Source organism: Ambystoma mexicanum, chromosome 4p (assembly GCF_040938575.1).
Source record: "Ambystoma mexicanum isolate Mex_15411 chromosome 4p, UKY_AmexF1_1, whole genome shotgun sequence".
NCBI lineage: Eukaryota > Metazoa > Chordata > Amphibia > Caudata > Ambystomatidae > Ambystoma > Ambystoma mexicanum.
In genome coordinates, this window is record NC_090927.1 from 115130181 (window position 1) to 115149927 (window position 19747).

The window sequence follows — 19747 nt, forward strand, 5'->3', positions numbered from 1 at the left end:
ACATCAGAATAGTCGCACCTTTTATACAATCCAAAACATGATGTCCAACCCACTTGTAAGTTAATGAATCTCGGATCTAGGGTTCGTGCTGAGTTCACTTCTAATTTATGCATCTATACATTTACGGTTTATCCTTAATACATTCTCTAACAAGTTACAATAGCAACAGTGTGTCTTTGGATTTCATATTTAGCCTTCGTAAACATTTATACAATATAGTTAAACAAGTGTTCACATAAGATGCTCGAACAGTATTGTGCACAATATATGTTCATGGATTAGTATCGTTAGCACAGGTAATCCTCTATATACAGGTCAACGAAGGACAAGGTCTCAGTACATGACCCTAACATTTGGCCTGCGGGCAGTTTACACATTAACTTGTACACAGAGGTCAAAACGGCCATGTTACATTCAAAACGACACTGTCCACCATCTTAGAACACAGGGTGACGTTAGAGTGAGAATCTAAAATGGCGGATGAACCTAAAATGGCAGCTAACACAGATCTAAGGTCAGGACCTTGCAATGCGGATTTCTTCGCATAGCGACTGGGCTTAGGCCAATATATACAATAAAGGAGGCATGATATGATTTCCCGTTTGACACACCAGACTCGTAATTAAAAGGGCGCAGCAGTATGGAGATGCAAAGCTTACAAGGTTGCGAAATATATACAGGATACAGTATTTACATGCTTACAAGATATACACAATGTACAAGATAGGAGCAAAGACTAAAAATGGCCTATGTAATTACAGACATAAACAATAAGCAATTTACAGAAAATATATATTACAGGAGTGAAGCCCTTCGTATATCACTTAGGCTCACAGGTAGACTAGATAACACATGGTCTTCAAATGTTAACACAATAATACAATATTAATGCAGGATAAGAGGGTCTCTTCTGATGTGTGCAGGTCCACAACAGGTACTGGGAGACTAGGTTAGACTAGGGGTCAGCAGCGATGATGTGTTTTATTACATTTTTTCGGAAGTGTAGGTAGGGTTGGTCGGCTCTTAGATCTTGAGGCAGTGAATTCCAGAATTTAGCTGCCTTTACAGTAAATCTGTTGCCACCGATAGTGGTCATCTTATGTTTAGGTATGGTCAGACAGTTAACTTTCCCAATTCTGGTAGGAAGCCAGATTGGCTATTACCTAGGAGTTTGTGCAATTCAAGGTGTTTTTGAATTTGGATATAGGCAGCTATATCCAATATTTTGAGTAGAAATGGGACCGTGGTAATGGGCCGGTAATTAGTGGGGATAAGAGGATCCAATGTCTGTTTCTTGAGGAGGGGGAGCACCCATGATTGTTTGAGGTTAGCAAGGATGGTGCCTGTGGGAAATGAGGCATTTATTAGTTTGGTGATGAATGGGGATAGTTCTCTGGCAGCATCTTTTATTAGTTGTGCTGGACAGATATCGCCTTTGCAGTTCAAAGGCTTCAGTGACAGGATAATTCTTTCTACCTCCACGGTAGACATTTTAGAAAAATGGAAGGTGGTATTGTGTGCCGGTGGAGAGACATTAGGCAAGAGGGTATTAGGGGAGTGCTGTAGGTTCAGTACTTCTTTTTTTTGTTGAATTCTATTTTGGAGCGTTTTAATTTTATTAGCTAGGGCATGTTGGATGTCTGTACACCAGGATTTGTCCTTGGTGCAGACATCAGGTATAGCAATTGGTGACTCTAGTTCTTTGAGTATGGAAAAGAGTTCTTTCATACTAGAATTGGAGTTGGCAATACGCTCATCGTAGGACTGATGTTTTGCCTGGCAGATTTCCTTCTTATAATGTGAGGAAAGTGAGGTTCATTTAACTTTGTTCTCACTGGAGAGGCAGAATCTCCAATTAGTTTCACTTGCTTTCTTCAAAATGCAAAGGTCTTTAAGTTGTGATGTGAACCATTTGTTTAAATGGGCTATTGGTTTGCTAGGTCTGAGTTTGACAGGGACAATTTTGTCCAGTGTGGTGAGCATAATATTGTTGAATTCCTGAACTAGGATGCTAGGATCAAGATTTTCTGGCAGTGCATTGAGGGTGGGCAGGATGGCAGGGATAACTTTCTCTACTATGATACTTTTTTGCTTCTAGTTGAGCATGGTGGCGCTACTGGCTGAAGCAATGGAGTGGGTCTTATAGTAGATAGGTGGAAGGACACCAGAAAGTGGTCTGTCCACGATAGTGGCAGGATGGAAGAGATAGTAACTGAGCAGTTAAAGTCCAGTATTCTCCCTTTTAGGTGGGTAGGTTTGTTAACTTTTTGGGAAATGCCTAGTGCGTTGATTGTGTTGACTATATCTGTTGCATTTTTATCCATTTGGTCATTAAAACTTAAGTTAAAGTCTCCTGATAGGAGTAGTTGCGAGGTAGGTTTAAGGTTATTCATGATTATGTTATGCAGATCTTCCTCAAAGGTGCCAAGAGGGCCAGGTGGTCTATATATGAAGTGAATAGTGAGTGATTGTGAGTTGTTTATCTGAAATTTGGAAGAGAGAAATTCACATGATTGTGACAGATGGGTAGGGGCTAGTCTAAGGCAGAGACAGGTTTTAGAAATAATGGCAATACCGCCACCTCGGGCGTTATCTCGGTCTTGTCTAACTATAGTGTAGCCATCAGGGATAGCTAGCATGAGTGCCGGTCCTGCTGCATTGTGGAGCCATGTTTCTGTAATTGCAAGGAAATCCAAATTGCCTTCAGTGATTAGGTCAGCAATGTCGGTAGCATGGGCGAGCAGCGATCTTGCATTGAGAAGCGCTCCTTTGAGGGGGGGGGCCTCAGATGCTTTGTTGACTGGGATATGTTTGTCAGAGTTATTAATGCATGACTTATGCTTATAGTTATTGAGCAGATGGGTATTCATATTCGAGATGGACAATGGTGGAGACTGCTTTAAATGGCTAGTTCTCAGGCTAGGCTTGTAGGTTAGTTTTAAGGTTAGTGGCCGGAAAGGATCTTCTCAGAGGTTCAAATAATTTAGTTAATCTAGTGTGGAGTCTGTCATTTCTATTGGACGTGGCAGAGAGGCGTAGGATACTGTCTCTAGGGCGCTGTAGTATATGGATGGATTTGTGGGCGCAATATTTGTTGGGGTTGGCAGGCCAGGGTCTAGGAAAGGTGCTAGCGACTGAGCAATGTGTTCTTGGCTTCTAGAGTTCACATACATGGCAGCAGCCATAGTGCAGAACAATATTACTACGTTTAGCATCTTTCCAATTCCAGTATGCTAGATCTAAGTACTAGGACACACTATGCTAGAAGGCAATATGGCAATATAAACAGAGCGACACCATATTCTGTTTGCACTATCTAAGTACTAACGCACAATATGCTAGAGTGCAGCATGGCATATAATAAAAGCGGCACCATATTCTGTTTGCACTATCTAAGTACTAACGCACAATATGCTAGAGTGCAGCATGGCATATAATAAAAGCGGCATCATATTCTGTGTGCTCTATCTGAGTACTAAGACACAATATGCTAGAGTGCAGCATGGCATATAATAAAAGCGGCATCATATTCTGTGTGCTCTATCTGAGTACTAAGACACAATATGCTAGAGTGCAGTATGGTATGTAATCAGAGCGATACCATGAGACGGGATCCTAAAGAGGCCTAAAAGAAGGGCAATGCATTACAAGTGACTAGCAGTGACTAACAATGGGCATGAGCCACATACCTAGAGTAGCTAACTGTGGAGACATAGAGAATAGGCAATGCGAGGTACACAAGTTGAGAGCAACGTAACAGTATACTGTTAACAGGATCTATTGGAATCTGAGGGCCATGGACTTCCAAGCATTCAGGCTATCTAGTACTGGTAGTAAATTAAGCATTGAGCACATAGTATCATGATGCCTCAGGAGGAGCGTGAGAATGGTGGGTAGGTGTGGAAGTTCAGACATAGGGTTTGTGAGCAATGGGTGGCTGAAGTGCAGCAGTCATGGAGCCTTGCGGGTTAACCAGATCAGTGGATAGATAACAGGGATAGCACATTTTAACTCTCTGTTAAACTAAATAGGCATGGTCGAAGCTACGTGGCCTTGTAGAGGCAGGTTTCAGCATACATGAGGGGTACCTTGCTGCAGCGGAGCGACCATTTTAGAGAGGTGCGCTGCATACTTATACGCTACAGGGATGGAAGGCAGGATCAATTTGCGCAGCTCGGTGCAATGTGCCAAGGGTTGCAGAGTGTCTCTTTACTGATAGAGGTAATGCAGTGAAATAGGGGCATGAGACGGCCAAAATCAATGAAATCACAACAAGATAAGAAAGGCATAGACTATATCATCCGTAATATAGTATGGGTATAAGGCGATCTCAGGCATTGTTTTTATATTCCAGCGATGGAAGCTAACTCAGTTCGGTAGAGTAGTGTAGCGAGACCAAAGTTCGGAGGTGGAGTAGGACACGTAGAATAATTAATAGGAACCTACCGCTGGAGAGTGGCAGGGCAAAGGTGGCAGCTAACAGGCGCAAACAGGGGCCTTAACCACTGAGGGCCGGCTTCTGCCTGCCGGCGGATGTTGGTGGATTCAAATACGGACGCCGTTGCCTAGCAATGCGTCTTCTGCTGGGATCAGGGGCCGGTGGCCATCTTGGAGGCAGGGAGCCTTGGAACAAACGAACGAAGTATGGCGGTGCAATCCTCCATGTCGGATGTCACAGCAGATGGGCTGAGACACGGCGGTTCTTGTGAGCGCAATACTTCTCACCTGGACAGCACAGCGCATCTAGGAAACAACATTTGGTACCAGCACATGAAAGAAGTTGGGAGAAGGAAATCAGAGGAGATTGCTTTGTGTGTGCGCTCCTACCGTACAGCATGGGAAAATCCAAGATCTCTGTGGCTGTAGAAATTGATGTCCCGATCGCACACTGTTTGTCACACGTAGCAATGTGCAACAGCAGAGGACAGTTTATGGGAAAAGATGCCTCACTGATATGGGCAAATGAAACAGCATTTCCTGATGAAGATGATTATATCCAGGATATTAAGACAGGAAACAGAGCTCATACTAGGAATCATGTGATCAGGTATGAAAAGCCAGAAGTTAAAGGAACAGAAACAAGACGGGAAATGAACCCGAGACTGAACATCCAAGGAAAAACTCCGGAAGAAGCCCACATTTTAAAGAATAGAGGCCAAATGCAGATTTGTAAAACAGTGCTTTCATCGAACAGATGGGAAGAAGGAGTAGTGATATGCCGAGTGTGGATGGTCCTTGGAGCCTGCAAAGAAGCAGTAGAAAACTCACAAAAACTGTGCAAACCTCTATGGCCAAAGTTGGTAAAGTTACTAACCTGGGTCGAAGATAGAGGAGGACCCTTGCAGATAGTCCCACTGGAAAGCCCAAAATTATGCTTCAGAAACAATGGCACGAGGATGATGTGTGAGAATCAAAATTGCAGGCAAATCTTTGAAGCTCCAGGAATGACTCACGGAACTGCAGTAATAATGGATCATTACTGGGTGTGGATCCAAAGCATACATAAGACTGCCAAGAAATTGGGGAGGCATATGCACAATAGTGAACGTCCACGTTCCTGCACTAGTGATCCAAAAGAGTGACCTGGACATTGACAGCTTTCCAAAAGCAGATGCCCACCTGAGGAAAAGGAGATCTGTAGAACTGGTATCCCGAATGAAGAGAGAAACTACTTTTCTGCCAAATCGGAAGAGGCATTCCATGCAATCCCGTATGAATACAGGCTCTTCAGCCTCACCTCATCAGTGTTCACAACGATCCTCATGCTAAGGATCCAAGGTGGAGTAAATGCTAAATGGTTACAGATAACCAGATGGGCGTTATTGCAGACCATTAACACTACCATAAAAGGATTCAATGCTATCAAGGAAGAACTAAGAGCAATCCGACTGATGACCCTCCAGAACAGATATGTACTTGACATGATTACAGCGATGGATGGAGGTGTTTGCACAAAAATTGGAGAACCGTGTTGCACATTTATACCTTCGCATGAGGAAGAAAACAGAACCCTAACAGAAGCCATAAGTATGCTGACAAACCTACAGAACCAGATGATAAATGAAAATGACGAAGTTGATGATGACAGCTGGTTTGGAACACTATTTTCATGGGTCCCTCAATGGATGGCAGACACATTCAAGTTTCTGGGAGCCCTGCTATTTATGATACTACTAGGATTTTGTATTATCAAGATAATGATCTCTCAGTGCCAGAAAAGCGCGAAGAAAGCCATTGGGATGAAGATCATGATTGACGTCAAACCAGGATGGAAGCCAAGAGACCTAACAGATGAAGAAATAAGAGACTTTGTAAAGGCCAGCGAATTTGCGCCAGAAGGAACTAAATTTGTGTATCCCCGAAGACGTAGACATTATGAAGGAAAATGGATCTATTGTAGCCCAAATGGTCAGTGTCAGTTTATGACCTGGAACAAAGACGAACATTCGAAAATAGCAGGAAGCCTGAAAGGAGTGATAAAAATATGGACTCCAAGGAAGCCTGAAAGGAGTGATAAAAATATGGACTCCAAGGAAAAACACGTTTACACCATCATGTTCAAACCCAGAAGACGAAGAATTGGATGCAGAAGATCCAAGTAGGAGTAATCTAAAGGAAGAAGACGAAGTGGTCGATAAACCGACAAGAGGGGGATGTGTAGAGGAGGTCCCAAATATGGCCTGCACTCCAGCCACCCATGTTGAGACTCCAGAAGCATACTCGCCAAGATATGTGATGTATAAGGAGCAAATAAACCAACTGAGAGCCACAGTAGGGCTCTGGCCAGTGCCCATCAGAAGGACTTGTATACCTATTGAAGCGCCATAACCAGACAACCATGGGCCGCACGATACCCATTGAGACAACGTACCAGCAGCTGACGCGAAATGAAGACTACTTACAAACTGTCCCCGAAGAGACCCAAAGGGCCTTAATCGAAGGCAAATGGTGAACAACACAAGGGTCCGGACAGACGCACAGGCAAACAAAACGCGGATCAAAAGAAGTCACACAAAGATGATATGTTACGAATAATGACGTAATGAACATTGAAAAAGAGACGATATTGAAATAAAAGGAGACGTAAGCAGGATTGAATTATGCAACTGGCTAAATGCCTGTAAATAGGCTTGAAACGCAAGACGCTAAGGAAACGATACTGCTTGCAATGCTTAGTAGAAGGATAGAGCGGCAGGCATCAACTATATATCTACCTAGAGAAGCACATTATACAAGTGCGACTCCATTTTATAAAAAGCAGAATTAAGCCCTGGATGGTGAAGGACAAACATGCCAAGATTCAGATACTAGCTCAAAGCCAGACAAAGAGCAGAGTCCAAACCCAGTAAGAAGCGGCTCATGCCTAGGAATTCCAGGTCAGCTCCAGGCAGGGAGGAGAGCAGCAACTCCGAAGAATCGAAACTTAGAAGCATAGAAGCCTGCCCCGTGAAGGTCGAGATAAGGAGGCCCAGGGAGGTGGCGAGGCTGAACAAAGGATCTAACACACAAATAGAGGGCAATTCAAGCTGATCTACGGTGCACAGACACGTGACCAGACTGGCGCGGAGAGGTGCCCACACCTGATGTCATCCAAACTCTGAGGTTGCCGTAATTTTTCCGGATAAGAAGTTGCAGTCCGAGGACACTCTCAGCCAACTAATTGACACATAGGCCTGAAGGTAGTGATTGATGGAAGGGAGGCAGGGTGAATCTTGGGCCATCGTGCACCTGGGTGTCCATTCTGCATGCTGCTAATTAAAGTGGAGATTTAAGTCTAGGGGTGTAACCGACCCAATCACAATGGACCAAATAATCTAGGGTCCTACAGCTAGTAGAACCAATGAGACGTCGTACTTTTAGTGACGTCTATCACGAGTAATGTAGAGGGATGGGCATAGACACCCACCCGATAAGAGTTATCCAATCCTCACACTTTGTTACCATATACAGATATAGCACCTATACTTAAGTTACCTTTTCAACCAATCGAATTGCATGACATACTCTGGAGTGTTACACATCAATGATGACGAGAATTTGCTATATAGGTTACTGTTTCCATGAATAATTGGGAAGTAGAAGCGAGACAGGCAATCGCAGCTCTGATGATTTCCATTTGTTTCCCCGTTTTTTGTATTTGTCATTAAACGGACTTCCTTTTGCCAAACCATTGACTTGTCCTTATTGATTGGTGTTGGAGTAAAAGAATCCTGCACCCCATCCTCCTCAAGGTGCAGCTATCTCATTTTAAGGTGCCGGAGGGCGAGCTCTGAATCTCATGGGCCCATTCAGAGGTTGCTCCGTCCTCCAGTACAGGGGAGCCAGACAAACTGGGCTTTGATCGAATTTTCACGATTGCTCTTATTAAAGCTCATGCTCACCTATTGACAAATATAGGTATATCATTTATCCTTTGCCAAAAAAAGGGAAAGCAAATGCAAAAAAAGGCAGAAGGAAACACAAATTCATTAAGAGATAAGATAGAACTGAAGAAAATAACTGAGAGGGAAGCCCTGAGGGAGTTGCAACAAGAAAGAGAAAGGGCTACAAAATGTATCTATGAAATGGTCCACTGGCAGCCCGTACGAGTTAGAAATGGAGCAAACTGATATGTGCCCGATTTCACGGAAATAACGTGGTTGTCTTGGAACCACCCGTGGATATAATTTGTTTCTTGTTCAGTTGGAAGGTTTGGAAACAATAAGATTAGGTGATGTGTTCTTGTTACAATAGACATGGTGTTTGAAGCCTTTTTTTTCTAGATGGTTTTCATATAGCACATAACCCTGCAAAAAAGTCAGGATTGGGTAGACCTAGGGGTGTTTAGCAATTGGGAAGAAGGGTTGAGCATTCATTAGAGATGACCAAAATGGAACCGCAAATACCATACGCTTTGCCAACGACACTAAGCTTTGCAGGGGGCTCAGAAAAATCCCATTTTGTTGATTAACATATACGACCCTGCGGGAGAAATCTGTACTAAGAAAATCATAGCTTGTGTTGAGGAGGTGATGCTTAGTTGGCTTATACAAAACAAACATGTCCAGTAATTATAGCAGGAGATTTCAATGCGAAAGACATGCACAAGTATCACAGTGATAGTTAAATAAAAATGAGGATTCGATGAAATTTCTTGACATACATGATTTGACATTATTAAAATGTAAGCACATGAAGGGTAATAACGTCACATTTACTTGGTCAAACAGTAAAGCAAGGGCACTCATTGATTATATAATCACGGATAAAAATACTCAAAAGAAATGTGAAGAAGTAGAGATATACCCAAACACCCTGAGTGACCCCGCTAGCCTGAGTTGGAAAACGTTTAATCTTCCATAAGGGATAAAAAATGTTAATGGACCTTTGGTGGGAGTGTGTTGTTACAATAGAGGTTCGAGACTAAACTGGTCGGCTGATCTAATTAAAAGCAGTAACAAATTATTGCAAAAAAAACAAAGGCACAATGGATCTTGAGAAATGCAAGGGTGATATCGTACTATTGCTAGATTCCTACGTACAAACTCATGGAATAAAAAGCAGTAGAGAAAGGCATTACAACAATAAGAATAAAAGGATCCCCTATGATGTAATCATTGCTGACAGAAAGAGAGCATATAGAAAAACAAGGAATTTAATTTTAAAAACATCTGCAGATAAATAAACTAACTACAGGCTATAGGAATTGGAATAAACCAAAACTCAAACTGGCTATTACTATTTAGTTGGCTTCGGACACTCAATAGTAAATCTTTTTGGTCTAAATTTTATATATACAAGAAAGAAATATCACCCTTGGAATTAAATTCAATTTCTGAGGGAAAATGGCTAGAACACATAGAACAGCTATACTTCACCCCAAAGTTAAAAATAATCAAACCAGGCAGGCGAAAAGCTGATTTAGTTTGTCAAATTTCGATATAGATGAAGATGGCATACAAATAATCATAGCAAATTTAAAGATTTTACGGGCACCGGGTCCAGATGGGATTCCGAACATAGACATTAGTAAGCATGTTTAAATACATTGAAAAGAGTGGGACATTGCCTAAAAGTTGGCTTAAAGCGATTCTGGTGTTTAACTTTAAAAAAGAAAAGAGGGAAGATCCTCAAAATTACCGGTTAATAGCCCTAATGGACGCCAGTCAGAAAATGTTCTCAAGTGTCTTATTAAGGAAATTGACAAAATGGGCAGAATAAAATAATATTCTGAGTAAATACCAAACAGGATTTAGGAAGAAGCACAACACCTTGACAAATATATCAGTAGTCCAATATTTCAAAGCCGAAACGGAGAACAGAAATACACCATATTCGTATGACTGCTGTACTGATTTCTAAAAGGTGTTTGATTTGGTACCGTGCGCCACCACTCTGGAAAAAACAAATAGATTGGGGAATAGATAGAAATCTGTCGCATTACATTCAGCTTCTTTACACAAATACAAGTATTGCAATTTGATTAAATGTAATAGGGCATAGTACGAAATTCCAAGAGACAAACATAGGATTAAAACAGGGGTGTGTACTTGGACCAATACTTTACAATGTATTCACTGCAGATATGGAAAAAGTATTTATCGAAACAAAACATTTCCCACCTATTGTTGACGGGGTGAAGATACCGATGTTAGCTTATGCTGACGATATCATTATATTTGATCGTACCCAGATTGGGTTGCAGAGGTAATTAAACTCTCTGGCAAAATTTGCAGTAAAGAACGAAATGGTGATAAACATAAACAAAACAAAAACACTAAGGCTAAGTAAAAAGAATGTTGGTAAGAAGAAAAAAGTTACTTGGCAGATTCATGATTCTCCTCTGGTAAATGTCCCAGAGTATAATTACTTGTGTTTCTTCATAACAGCAAACACTACTGGGAGATTCTACTATGAGAATGTGCGGGATAAAGTCTGGAAGAAGTGGTTAGCTATAAAGCACTATGCAAACCATAATGGGGGTAACAACATAGAGGGCCTAGTAGAAATATATAGAAAGAGCATAATACCCACTATAATGTATGGATTGGCCGCACTGAATGCTGACCAGATTGAATGGCTAGAACGCCTGAAAATTAAAAATCCTTTGATCTATTATAAATGTTAAGAGATCAGTACCAGTGGAAGCAATCCGTTTGGAGTATGGTGTCACTTCTTTGCAATCTACTTGGCAAATACTAAGATCGTTGGTTTATACGAAATATAAAAGCAGCAATGTAGAGTCAAACCACTTGTATAGGCTGATGGGAAAATCAATAGACAATAAGTGTAAAAACAGTTTTGTGATATCACTTAGAGAATCAGCAGTAAGATTTATCTCACTACTGAATCTAGATCCGTAAATATTAGAGCAAGACCCTAATACCGAGAATAAAATTAAAATGAAAGCAAAGGACTGGGACATGGCAAACAACGTTGACACCCTACACACGAAGGCGTGATATAAGGATGAATTATTAAATAGTTAGTATGAACAAGTAATTGGAACTGTTTTATTTTTATATGGTGATTACGTTAAAATTATGAAAGTGGTTGCAAAAATAGAAATTTGTATATGAGATGGAATATGAGTGAATTTTAATATGTGTAGAAATATGTTTTGAATTAATTGTATTTTATATATTTTTTTAATTCTTTCTTTTGATATGAAATGTGCTTAATGTTTTTAACTAAATGCACAATAAAAATAAAAAACAAATAAATGTATCCACATTTCTATAAACATACATACACACACACACACATATGCATTGTTTGTTGGTTTTAAATGGTCCATTGGTGCCATTAAAGCATCATATACATTCAGGTTCTTTTTTCATACATATGCATTACTGGCTCATTATTCTTACTAAAGGCTTTGTTATATACCTCTGTTTCATGTCATGGAGGCTGTGCCCTTTTTCAAAGCAAGCTTAAATAATTGTTTGATTTCCCTCATGTTGTTGTGTCTAAATGCTGTCTCTCTGGTTAAGTTATGCTGGTTTCATTTTGGTACCTGATACACATCTGCTCATGAAAGTCTCCTTTCTGTTCCCTGTTTTGCACATTCCCAAGAGTGTGATTGCAGTTTGCCTTCTATTTCTATTTTCAATTTCTACGTGTTTATAGAGGGCCAAATCCCTTAGGCATCCAAGTGCTAAATTGGTGCGATATGGTAGACCCTGATGCTGTTGAGGCTGACCCTCATGAGGTGTGTGGTAGGTAAGAAGGAGGACACAGACCAGTTCTTCTTAGGTCAGGGTATTTCATTGAAATAATAGCAGAAACAAATGCCTAACTATCCCTAACATATGGGTTTCCTCACCTTAGCAAATAAACAGGAGCTCTTCATCTTTAGGGAAGTCCAAATGAATATGGTCTCTCGTCCGTCCAACTCTTAGCTAATATAGCCCCACCATATCCCTACCACTATAAGAAAACAACAAATGTTCAGAAGAATGACTCCCTTCTCCTGAATAGATTTCAAACGGGTCCAAACAACATAAGATCAGGAGAATGACTGTAAAGACTGGAGGATGGTATCTGTATTTCTGCCCCTTCTACAGTTTGGGGAAAGACACAGAGCACCCCTGCCAAGGTTCTCTATATGGTAGCTATGGATGAGCAACCAATGCTGAGACTCAGGGGAGGTGATGCAGACTGGTTCTTAGGTATAGTGAATCCCCAAGCTCCCCGCAATGAAATGTCCACATGCTATGTTAGGTGACAACACAGTAAAGGATAAAAGTCTGGTAAATATACACAAATAAATAAGACTCAATGTGTACTAGAAATTTAAACAGGTAACTTAACTTGGGTGAAGCCCGCAAGGTGATAAGGGTGCAATTTTGCTGTTGGGCTGTTGCGCTTGGCGCTGACATCCTGAAGTTCCAAAGTGCTGTGGAGTTTATGGTTGGCCTCTCTCGTGGATCGGGATCCGGATCGTTACAGTCGGCGTTGCACCCGCCTGACCTTGTTCAGGCGAAGCATGGTGCAAGTGAAGATAACAATGCCAAGGCTGTCAAGGTAAACAACCCATGGTTGTTTCATTTGCTACAGCGTGATTTCGCTTTCCGACTGACATTTTGCTATTCTGCTATTCAGCCATTCTGCTTCTCCCAGGATTTGACCTAGGACAATTGACTTCAGTGACTTTGTTCCCCTTTTGATCTAAGAACTGCGAGCTGTGAGCCGATTTGACATTTGAGGCTTTAACTGGTGCAGGGGAGACTGTTGGACTAGTGTCCTTTGATCCTCTGCGCCGGGATTTTCACGGAAATACGAACATTGGTAACAGTACTTCAAGGGGTGGCTAAATCCACCGGATAGGGGCCGTGGTGTCACAAAGCCACGAGATTAAGGGAAAATTAGCCTTAAACAACACTAAGAGACAAAGCTTTGTCTTAAGGGGCTCTAAATGGCCACTACCGGCTCACTGTTTACAAAAAAAATCGAAATTGTTTGCCCAACGAATTCACATGAAAATGTGCTGCAATCCATCTCTAATGTCCCCTTGTCTCAGACTATGACTGAAGGCCCCGAAGCAATAAGGTCACCGGCTGGGCCTATAGAAAGTGTTCACTTGTCTAGCCCCCAGCCAGTGGGCACCCAGGTGTTGGAGGAGAGCACACCAATGGGAGGGGCCGACCGCACACCTAACTCTCAGGAAGAGGATCCAGCCCAAGTAAAAATGCTGCCGTCTCCCAACTCAGGAGTGTCCCTGCAGGGCGGACAGGGCCCTTTGGGAGAGGGGCCAAAGATCAATGACACTTCTCAAACACTGGAAGCTTTTACCTTTGGTCAAGACCCACAGAACCACAACAAGCAGCAACAAGCATCATTTCAATATTAACAAGGTTGTGGTTGGAAACCCATGGACATTACGCCTAGAATAAGTCAGAACTTCCAAAACCTTTCATATGCAAACCATCAAAACACTAAATGTATAAATGATGTAACAAAAGGTAATGTGAGTGAGGCAGGCAATAAGCAACACGCGCCCCCGCACTCAATGATGCCATTACCTGAGGGGGGGATGCAAGGCCTCACCCAAGTCCCCAACACTTTTGGTAGTACTTCCTTATCAAAGGCTAGACCACATCCTTATGGTACTACTTCATCTAGGAAATTGTTAAACTCAAGAATGCAACAAGCGCCCTTTGCGAGTAAACATCATCTCCCACAGATGAAGACTTACTAATGGGTTTGGCAGCAACACAGGTTGAGGAAAGGTCAACAACGGAGCCAAGCGTTGACGCACGAATGATAGCGGCCTTCACAATTACAATGGCCCCATTCATGAAACTGACAGAATCACAGAACGACCAGCTAAGAGACCAAACAACAGTCATCGCTACGCTGCACTCCAAGTTAATTTACGTAGAGGGATTTATCACAGCTCTTCAGACAAATCTGGAAAGAAATACGGATCAAATAATACACATCTTAAAAAGCATTCTGGAACCAATAATTCTGGAGAAAGAAAAAAGGAGAGTTGTTAGGAGGACTTAACAATACTCCTATAGTTGGAGCCCACATGGACTCCTCACGGAAAACAGACATGCCTGTCTCCCTTACTCATAGCCATTCTATTTCCAGTTTTCAATTGCCATCCAAAGACAAACAAAACCACCCAGAAAATAAAACAACATCAAAGGACGCCCTTCTGCCCACAGAAAGCGGTACAGGGCAGTCAGAGCACGAGAATATAAAAGCAGTAGTTGGAAGAAGTGGTCCTATGGCTAAACAACTTCCTGATCTTGAGGTACTTGGGATGAAAAACGGGCTTAATCAAGTGAGCCAAAACCAACCAAGTAAAGTTTATGATATGTTTAAAAAGCATCAAGGAGGCTCATACAAGCCACAAAGTAATATTCTAGAGGTTAACAAAAAGTGTTCACGTACCTATTCAAAGAACAGACATTTTCCCTCTGACCAGACTACCAACAAAGGAAAATCTCGGTAAAGAAAAATCGCACAAAAGGTGACCAATCCTAAGCTTAAGGAGACTAACTTTGGCCTTCCTCATAATTTAGCAAGGCCTGACAAGGCCATGACATTAAAAAGACCAATATATGGACCTTGTGCAACTCAAATGCCCACAATGTTGGACTTAGCTGTTGATAGGGAAAGGGAATCGGATAGTGACATGGCTTAAGATGACCTAGACGATTCCCTAATAAATCTGTCCACTTATTCGGATGAAATCGAATCAGAGGTGTCGTAAGGGGAAATGTCCTCTCTTGATGAATTTAGTGGCTCAGAAAAAGAAAATCCAACAATCACTACTAGGCCAAGGGGCAAAGAAACAATTCGAAGGGACCCAAGGATGAGGAACCGCTAGAGAGGACAGATGAGGTGGCCGTTGCGGGATTGCACTTAAAGTCCGACAAAAAGGGCCTGATCTGGAAATCTAGAGTACACCAGAAAACAAACGGTAGGGAGACTTACCGTGACTCTGAAGGGGATCACTGTTCAGCACAACTAGTGACTAACTTCAGGATTATGGAACAAAGAATAAATGAATTAAGAGCCACTAAAGACTCTGGTGAGAAGCAGAGTCGCCAACAAGAGTTGGGCCCGGTTACAGGAAGATCAGTCTCGTGGGCAGACAAAGGGTCCTTAGGAAAGAAAGACCTCCCAAAACAAGCAGTCAACAGCGTATTGTGGGAAGAAGGACAGGCCAAATCCAGCTTTAGAATCTCCCTGAAAAGAATACTGGGACGCAGCGATAACCTTGTGATGAATAGGCCCAATGTCATGAGACTACTGCAATGTATTCCAGCTCTCGCCTCTGTAAGGTCCAAAGATATAAATTTGATAAAATTTCTAAACGAAGCATGCCATGACAGTGTTATACTGCACACTGACACTTGGAAAACAAAGAATTTACTCACTAAAGAAGAGGCAAAGCTAAATATCTATGGCTTTGTCTTGAAGGAATTCATCAACAAGGATTTGCCCAATGATAAACTAAAGGAGGGCCGGGCATCTGCATGCACCAGGAAGTGGTGAAAGGGAAAAGTGCTGTCGTCCAGGGCTCTGTAAGAAAGCCTAATACAAGTGAAAACCAAAGAACAATGAGCAAAAAAAACAAAATTAAAATTGACTTGCAGAGTCGAAATAGACGTTTCCTCTTGGAAAAAGGGGAAGAAAATCTAGTGAGCCCACATGAAGAAACTCTAGTGAGCTTTAAAAAACAAATACTGAGCCTCATTGATGATACAAGGACCGCTTGGGCCAATTTAGATATTCTCCTATGTGGGGACTTTAACATGGAGTGCTTCAATAAAGACTGCTTACGAATAGAGGTGCTTCCAGTAAATGCAATGAAAAATGTGCAGAGAGGCTTTGACTTTCAAAAAGAGCTACTGGAGAGAAATATGCACATGGTTAATGGTAGCATACACGGAGATCAAATACCAGTTACAACTTGGAAAAGAGGTTCTTAAACTAGTATACTTGACTATATCTTTGCCACTGAAAGTCTGTTTGGAAGATTCTTGTCCTTATCGGTATTAACCACTAGACTCAGTGACCATAATTTATTACATCTTAAAAGCAATAACTGGGCCCCTGAGAAAACCGCCCCAGTTTATCATGAGAATGGCCGTATTTATAAGGTGACCCCGGGGCAAACTGCCTACGAGTAAAAACAAGAGACCTGCCAAACCTAATTACTTCTTTGATGGTGTTGAATGCTGATGAGTACGGTGCTCAAGGGGGGATCTTGGTCTATCCAGCGACATTATCAGCATTTGACCAGAAAATTGGGAAGTCCGCAAGGACTGAATTTAAGCACAGGCATGTCTACGATAACCAGATTGCCAATAAAAAAGAGCAGTTAACAAGTTAGGTCGAATGGTGAATAACAATCCGTTGAGTTCCACACTAGCGCTATTAAAAAAAATTAAAAAATAACTTTAAAAACTGTTTGAAACAACACAGGTATCAAATTCACCAACAAGACAGCGAAAAAATGTTGAATCTCGCACTACAGAAAAACACTGCCGGAGTTTGGAAATTGTTAAATGACTTGAACACCCTGGAAGATGCCAGAATTGTGAACTCCTTAGCAGCTGTGCTGTGGGAAGAACACTTTAGAAAACTGTATGAGGGAAGAAATATCGAACTAAGTGGGATGCATATTACTTCAAACGGCCACTGGAATCTCAAGTTCAATAGAAGTGATATAATTGACCTCATAATAAAATTGAAAAATTCAAGGGCGGCGGGGCCCAACGGATTAACAAATGACATCCTAAAAAAGGACCCGGAGAAATGGGCAACCTTTATGTTAAAACTGTTCGACACCATCAGGAAAGTTGCAAAAAATTCCTCCATCTTGGACCAAATCCATCGTCATCCCGATCTTTGTAATTGCCTAAGAACTACAGAACTATCGCCCTTCTGGATGTAGCTGGAAAGATCTTCGCAGCAGTTTTCTTGAAACACTTATACGCTTGGAGTTTGGCTTCCAATCATCAGGACATCTGACAGGCAGGTTTTCGTAGGGGAATTGGGACAGCCCTTAACATCTTCATAATAAACCTACTGAAGTGCAAGGTAAAATGGAAAAACATCAAAAACATCCTCATTGCGTCAATCAGTTTAGAACAAGCCTTTGACTCAGTGGATAGAAAGATTCTGTGGGACAAATTGAGGAGGTGGGGTTACCCCTTGGACCTCAGAGAAGCACTAGAAGCTCTCCATAATGATACCACACTGAGAGTCAGACTGGACAGAAGGCGTCTGCTGTCCAACAACATTAAATCAGAGAATGGCCTGAAGCAGGGCTGTCGACTAGCACCAGCTGTATTTTGTCTGTTCATTTCGGACATGGACGAAGCCTTTGCCACAACAAGATGCTTTCCACCACAGATAGCAGGGATGTCAGTAGGCCGACTGCTTTTTGCGGACGACTTGCTGTTGCTGGACCAGACGGAAATCGGCCTGCAGAGGCAGTTAGAGGCCTTGGCCACCTATGTAAAGAACAATGCTCTCAAGATCAACACTAAGCAATCTAGGATTCTAATACTGGGAGATTGTAGAGTTAGTACCAGGACGTCCAATAAAAAGCACTGGACTTTGAACAAGGATATAATAACCGTAGTTTCTTTGGGGATAACTTTAAATGACAGCCTAAATGATGCACCTGGGGTGGAGGTTCTATGAAGTAAGGCCAAAAATTTGGCATCACAAGCTCTGATTATCAAACAAAAATATTTTAAGTTGTCGTTGCTGCCGCTATTGGACTTTTTCAAACTTAAGGTTTCGTCCATTCTAACACATGCCGCTGAAGCTAACTCTTTAAAAAAAACATCATTCTGGTCCAGTCTGGAGGGACTATTTTGGAAACGGGTTCTCCATTTACCCAACTCATTGCCAATAGAGTCCATCAGGAGAGAGTTGGGCTTAACATCCATGTACATCTCCATGGTTTGGAAATCACTGGCGCTTTTTAGAAAATGCCTAATTCTGCCAGGTCTCAGTGGCTTTAACATCATTAAGTTGGAAATGGAACGGAAACTGGACCGATCCTGATTGCATGGCAGGAAACCTGTGTTTCTATACTAAAGAATGTAGACCTGCTACCAAAGACCTGCTACCAAAGACCTGCTAATCTCAAATCCAGTGGGGGTAAAAAAAAAAGTTTGTTAGACTTGGACTGGATCCAAACTAAGGAAAAACTCAGCACTTATAAAACCACAGTTCAAAGTCCAGACGAACACTACAAACGAGATATGGTTCTACCATACTTGAAGAGGTTTCCAGCACAGGTGGAAAGGCAGATCTTCTTGAGGCTACGTTTGAACCTTGTCCCAACTAGGGAGGTCACGGAAAGGAGAAAATTGGCCCAGGCTGACAGAAACTGGTCTTGCCGCCTTTGTAAAAACATGTGGAGTCTTTGAAGCATTTAATTTTGTTTAGTGAACCACTACTACCTTTGAGCGAAAAGTACTTGGGGAAATTCCTTGAAGAATCAACGATAAGAACACTTAATGAGTGGTGGCTGATTCCGAGGTGGGGGGGGGTGTTGTCCTTGACATTGGCTCTTTTAAATATGGTGAAAATTAATTTTTGAATTCATGAAAAGAGCTGAAACGTGTGTGCAAGACACCAACTTTTGATAAAATCATGGTAATAGGGACCAAAATCTCGATTTTTAGATTAATGCATCTCGGGCCTTTGAGATTACTGAGATTATTTTATGATTATGTTACGAATTTTCACGATGTACTGAGAATGAGTTGTGTAAAGTTGATGGATGAAGCATCAAAGTTTTTTTTAAACCAATTGAAGCTTAATAAAAAAAATAAAAAAATAAAATATATACGTACAGTTCTATGTGGTACCAATGTTACCTTTAAATACTATTGTAATGCACCAACTGCTGACAGTTATTAAAAAATATTTAAATTATTAGGCAAGGGTTAACTTCATAAAACATTACTGTAGAAAGGTAGGTAATAAGTAGAAAATAGGCAGGATGTTTTCTTTAGGCACAAAAAAGCAATACTCTGTGAGTATCCCCCCGCCTGGGCAACCTGTAAGGAAAAGTTAAGGTGTATTTTATGTTGTATATTAAAGCCCAGTCCAAATATGTTCATTAATAGTCTTCTTCTCTTTCTATAGATCCCACTATCCCGAACGTACCTGGGAATCCACAGGAGAACAGGATCCAAGGCGTATCTGGGACCCCTGGATGAATCCTGTGGATGAAGATGCTCTTCCTCAACACAGTACCTTTGGGGTGCCTTGGCAGGTA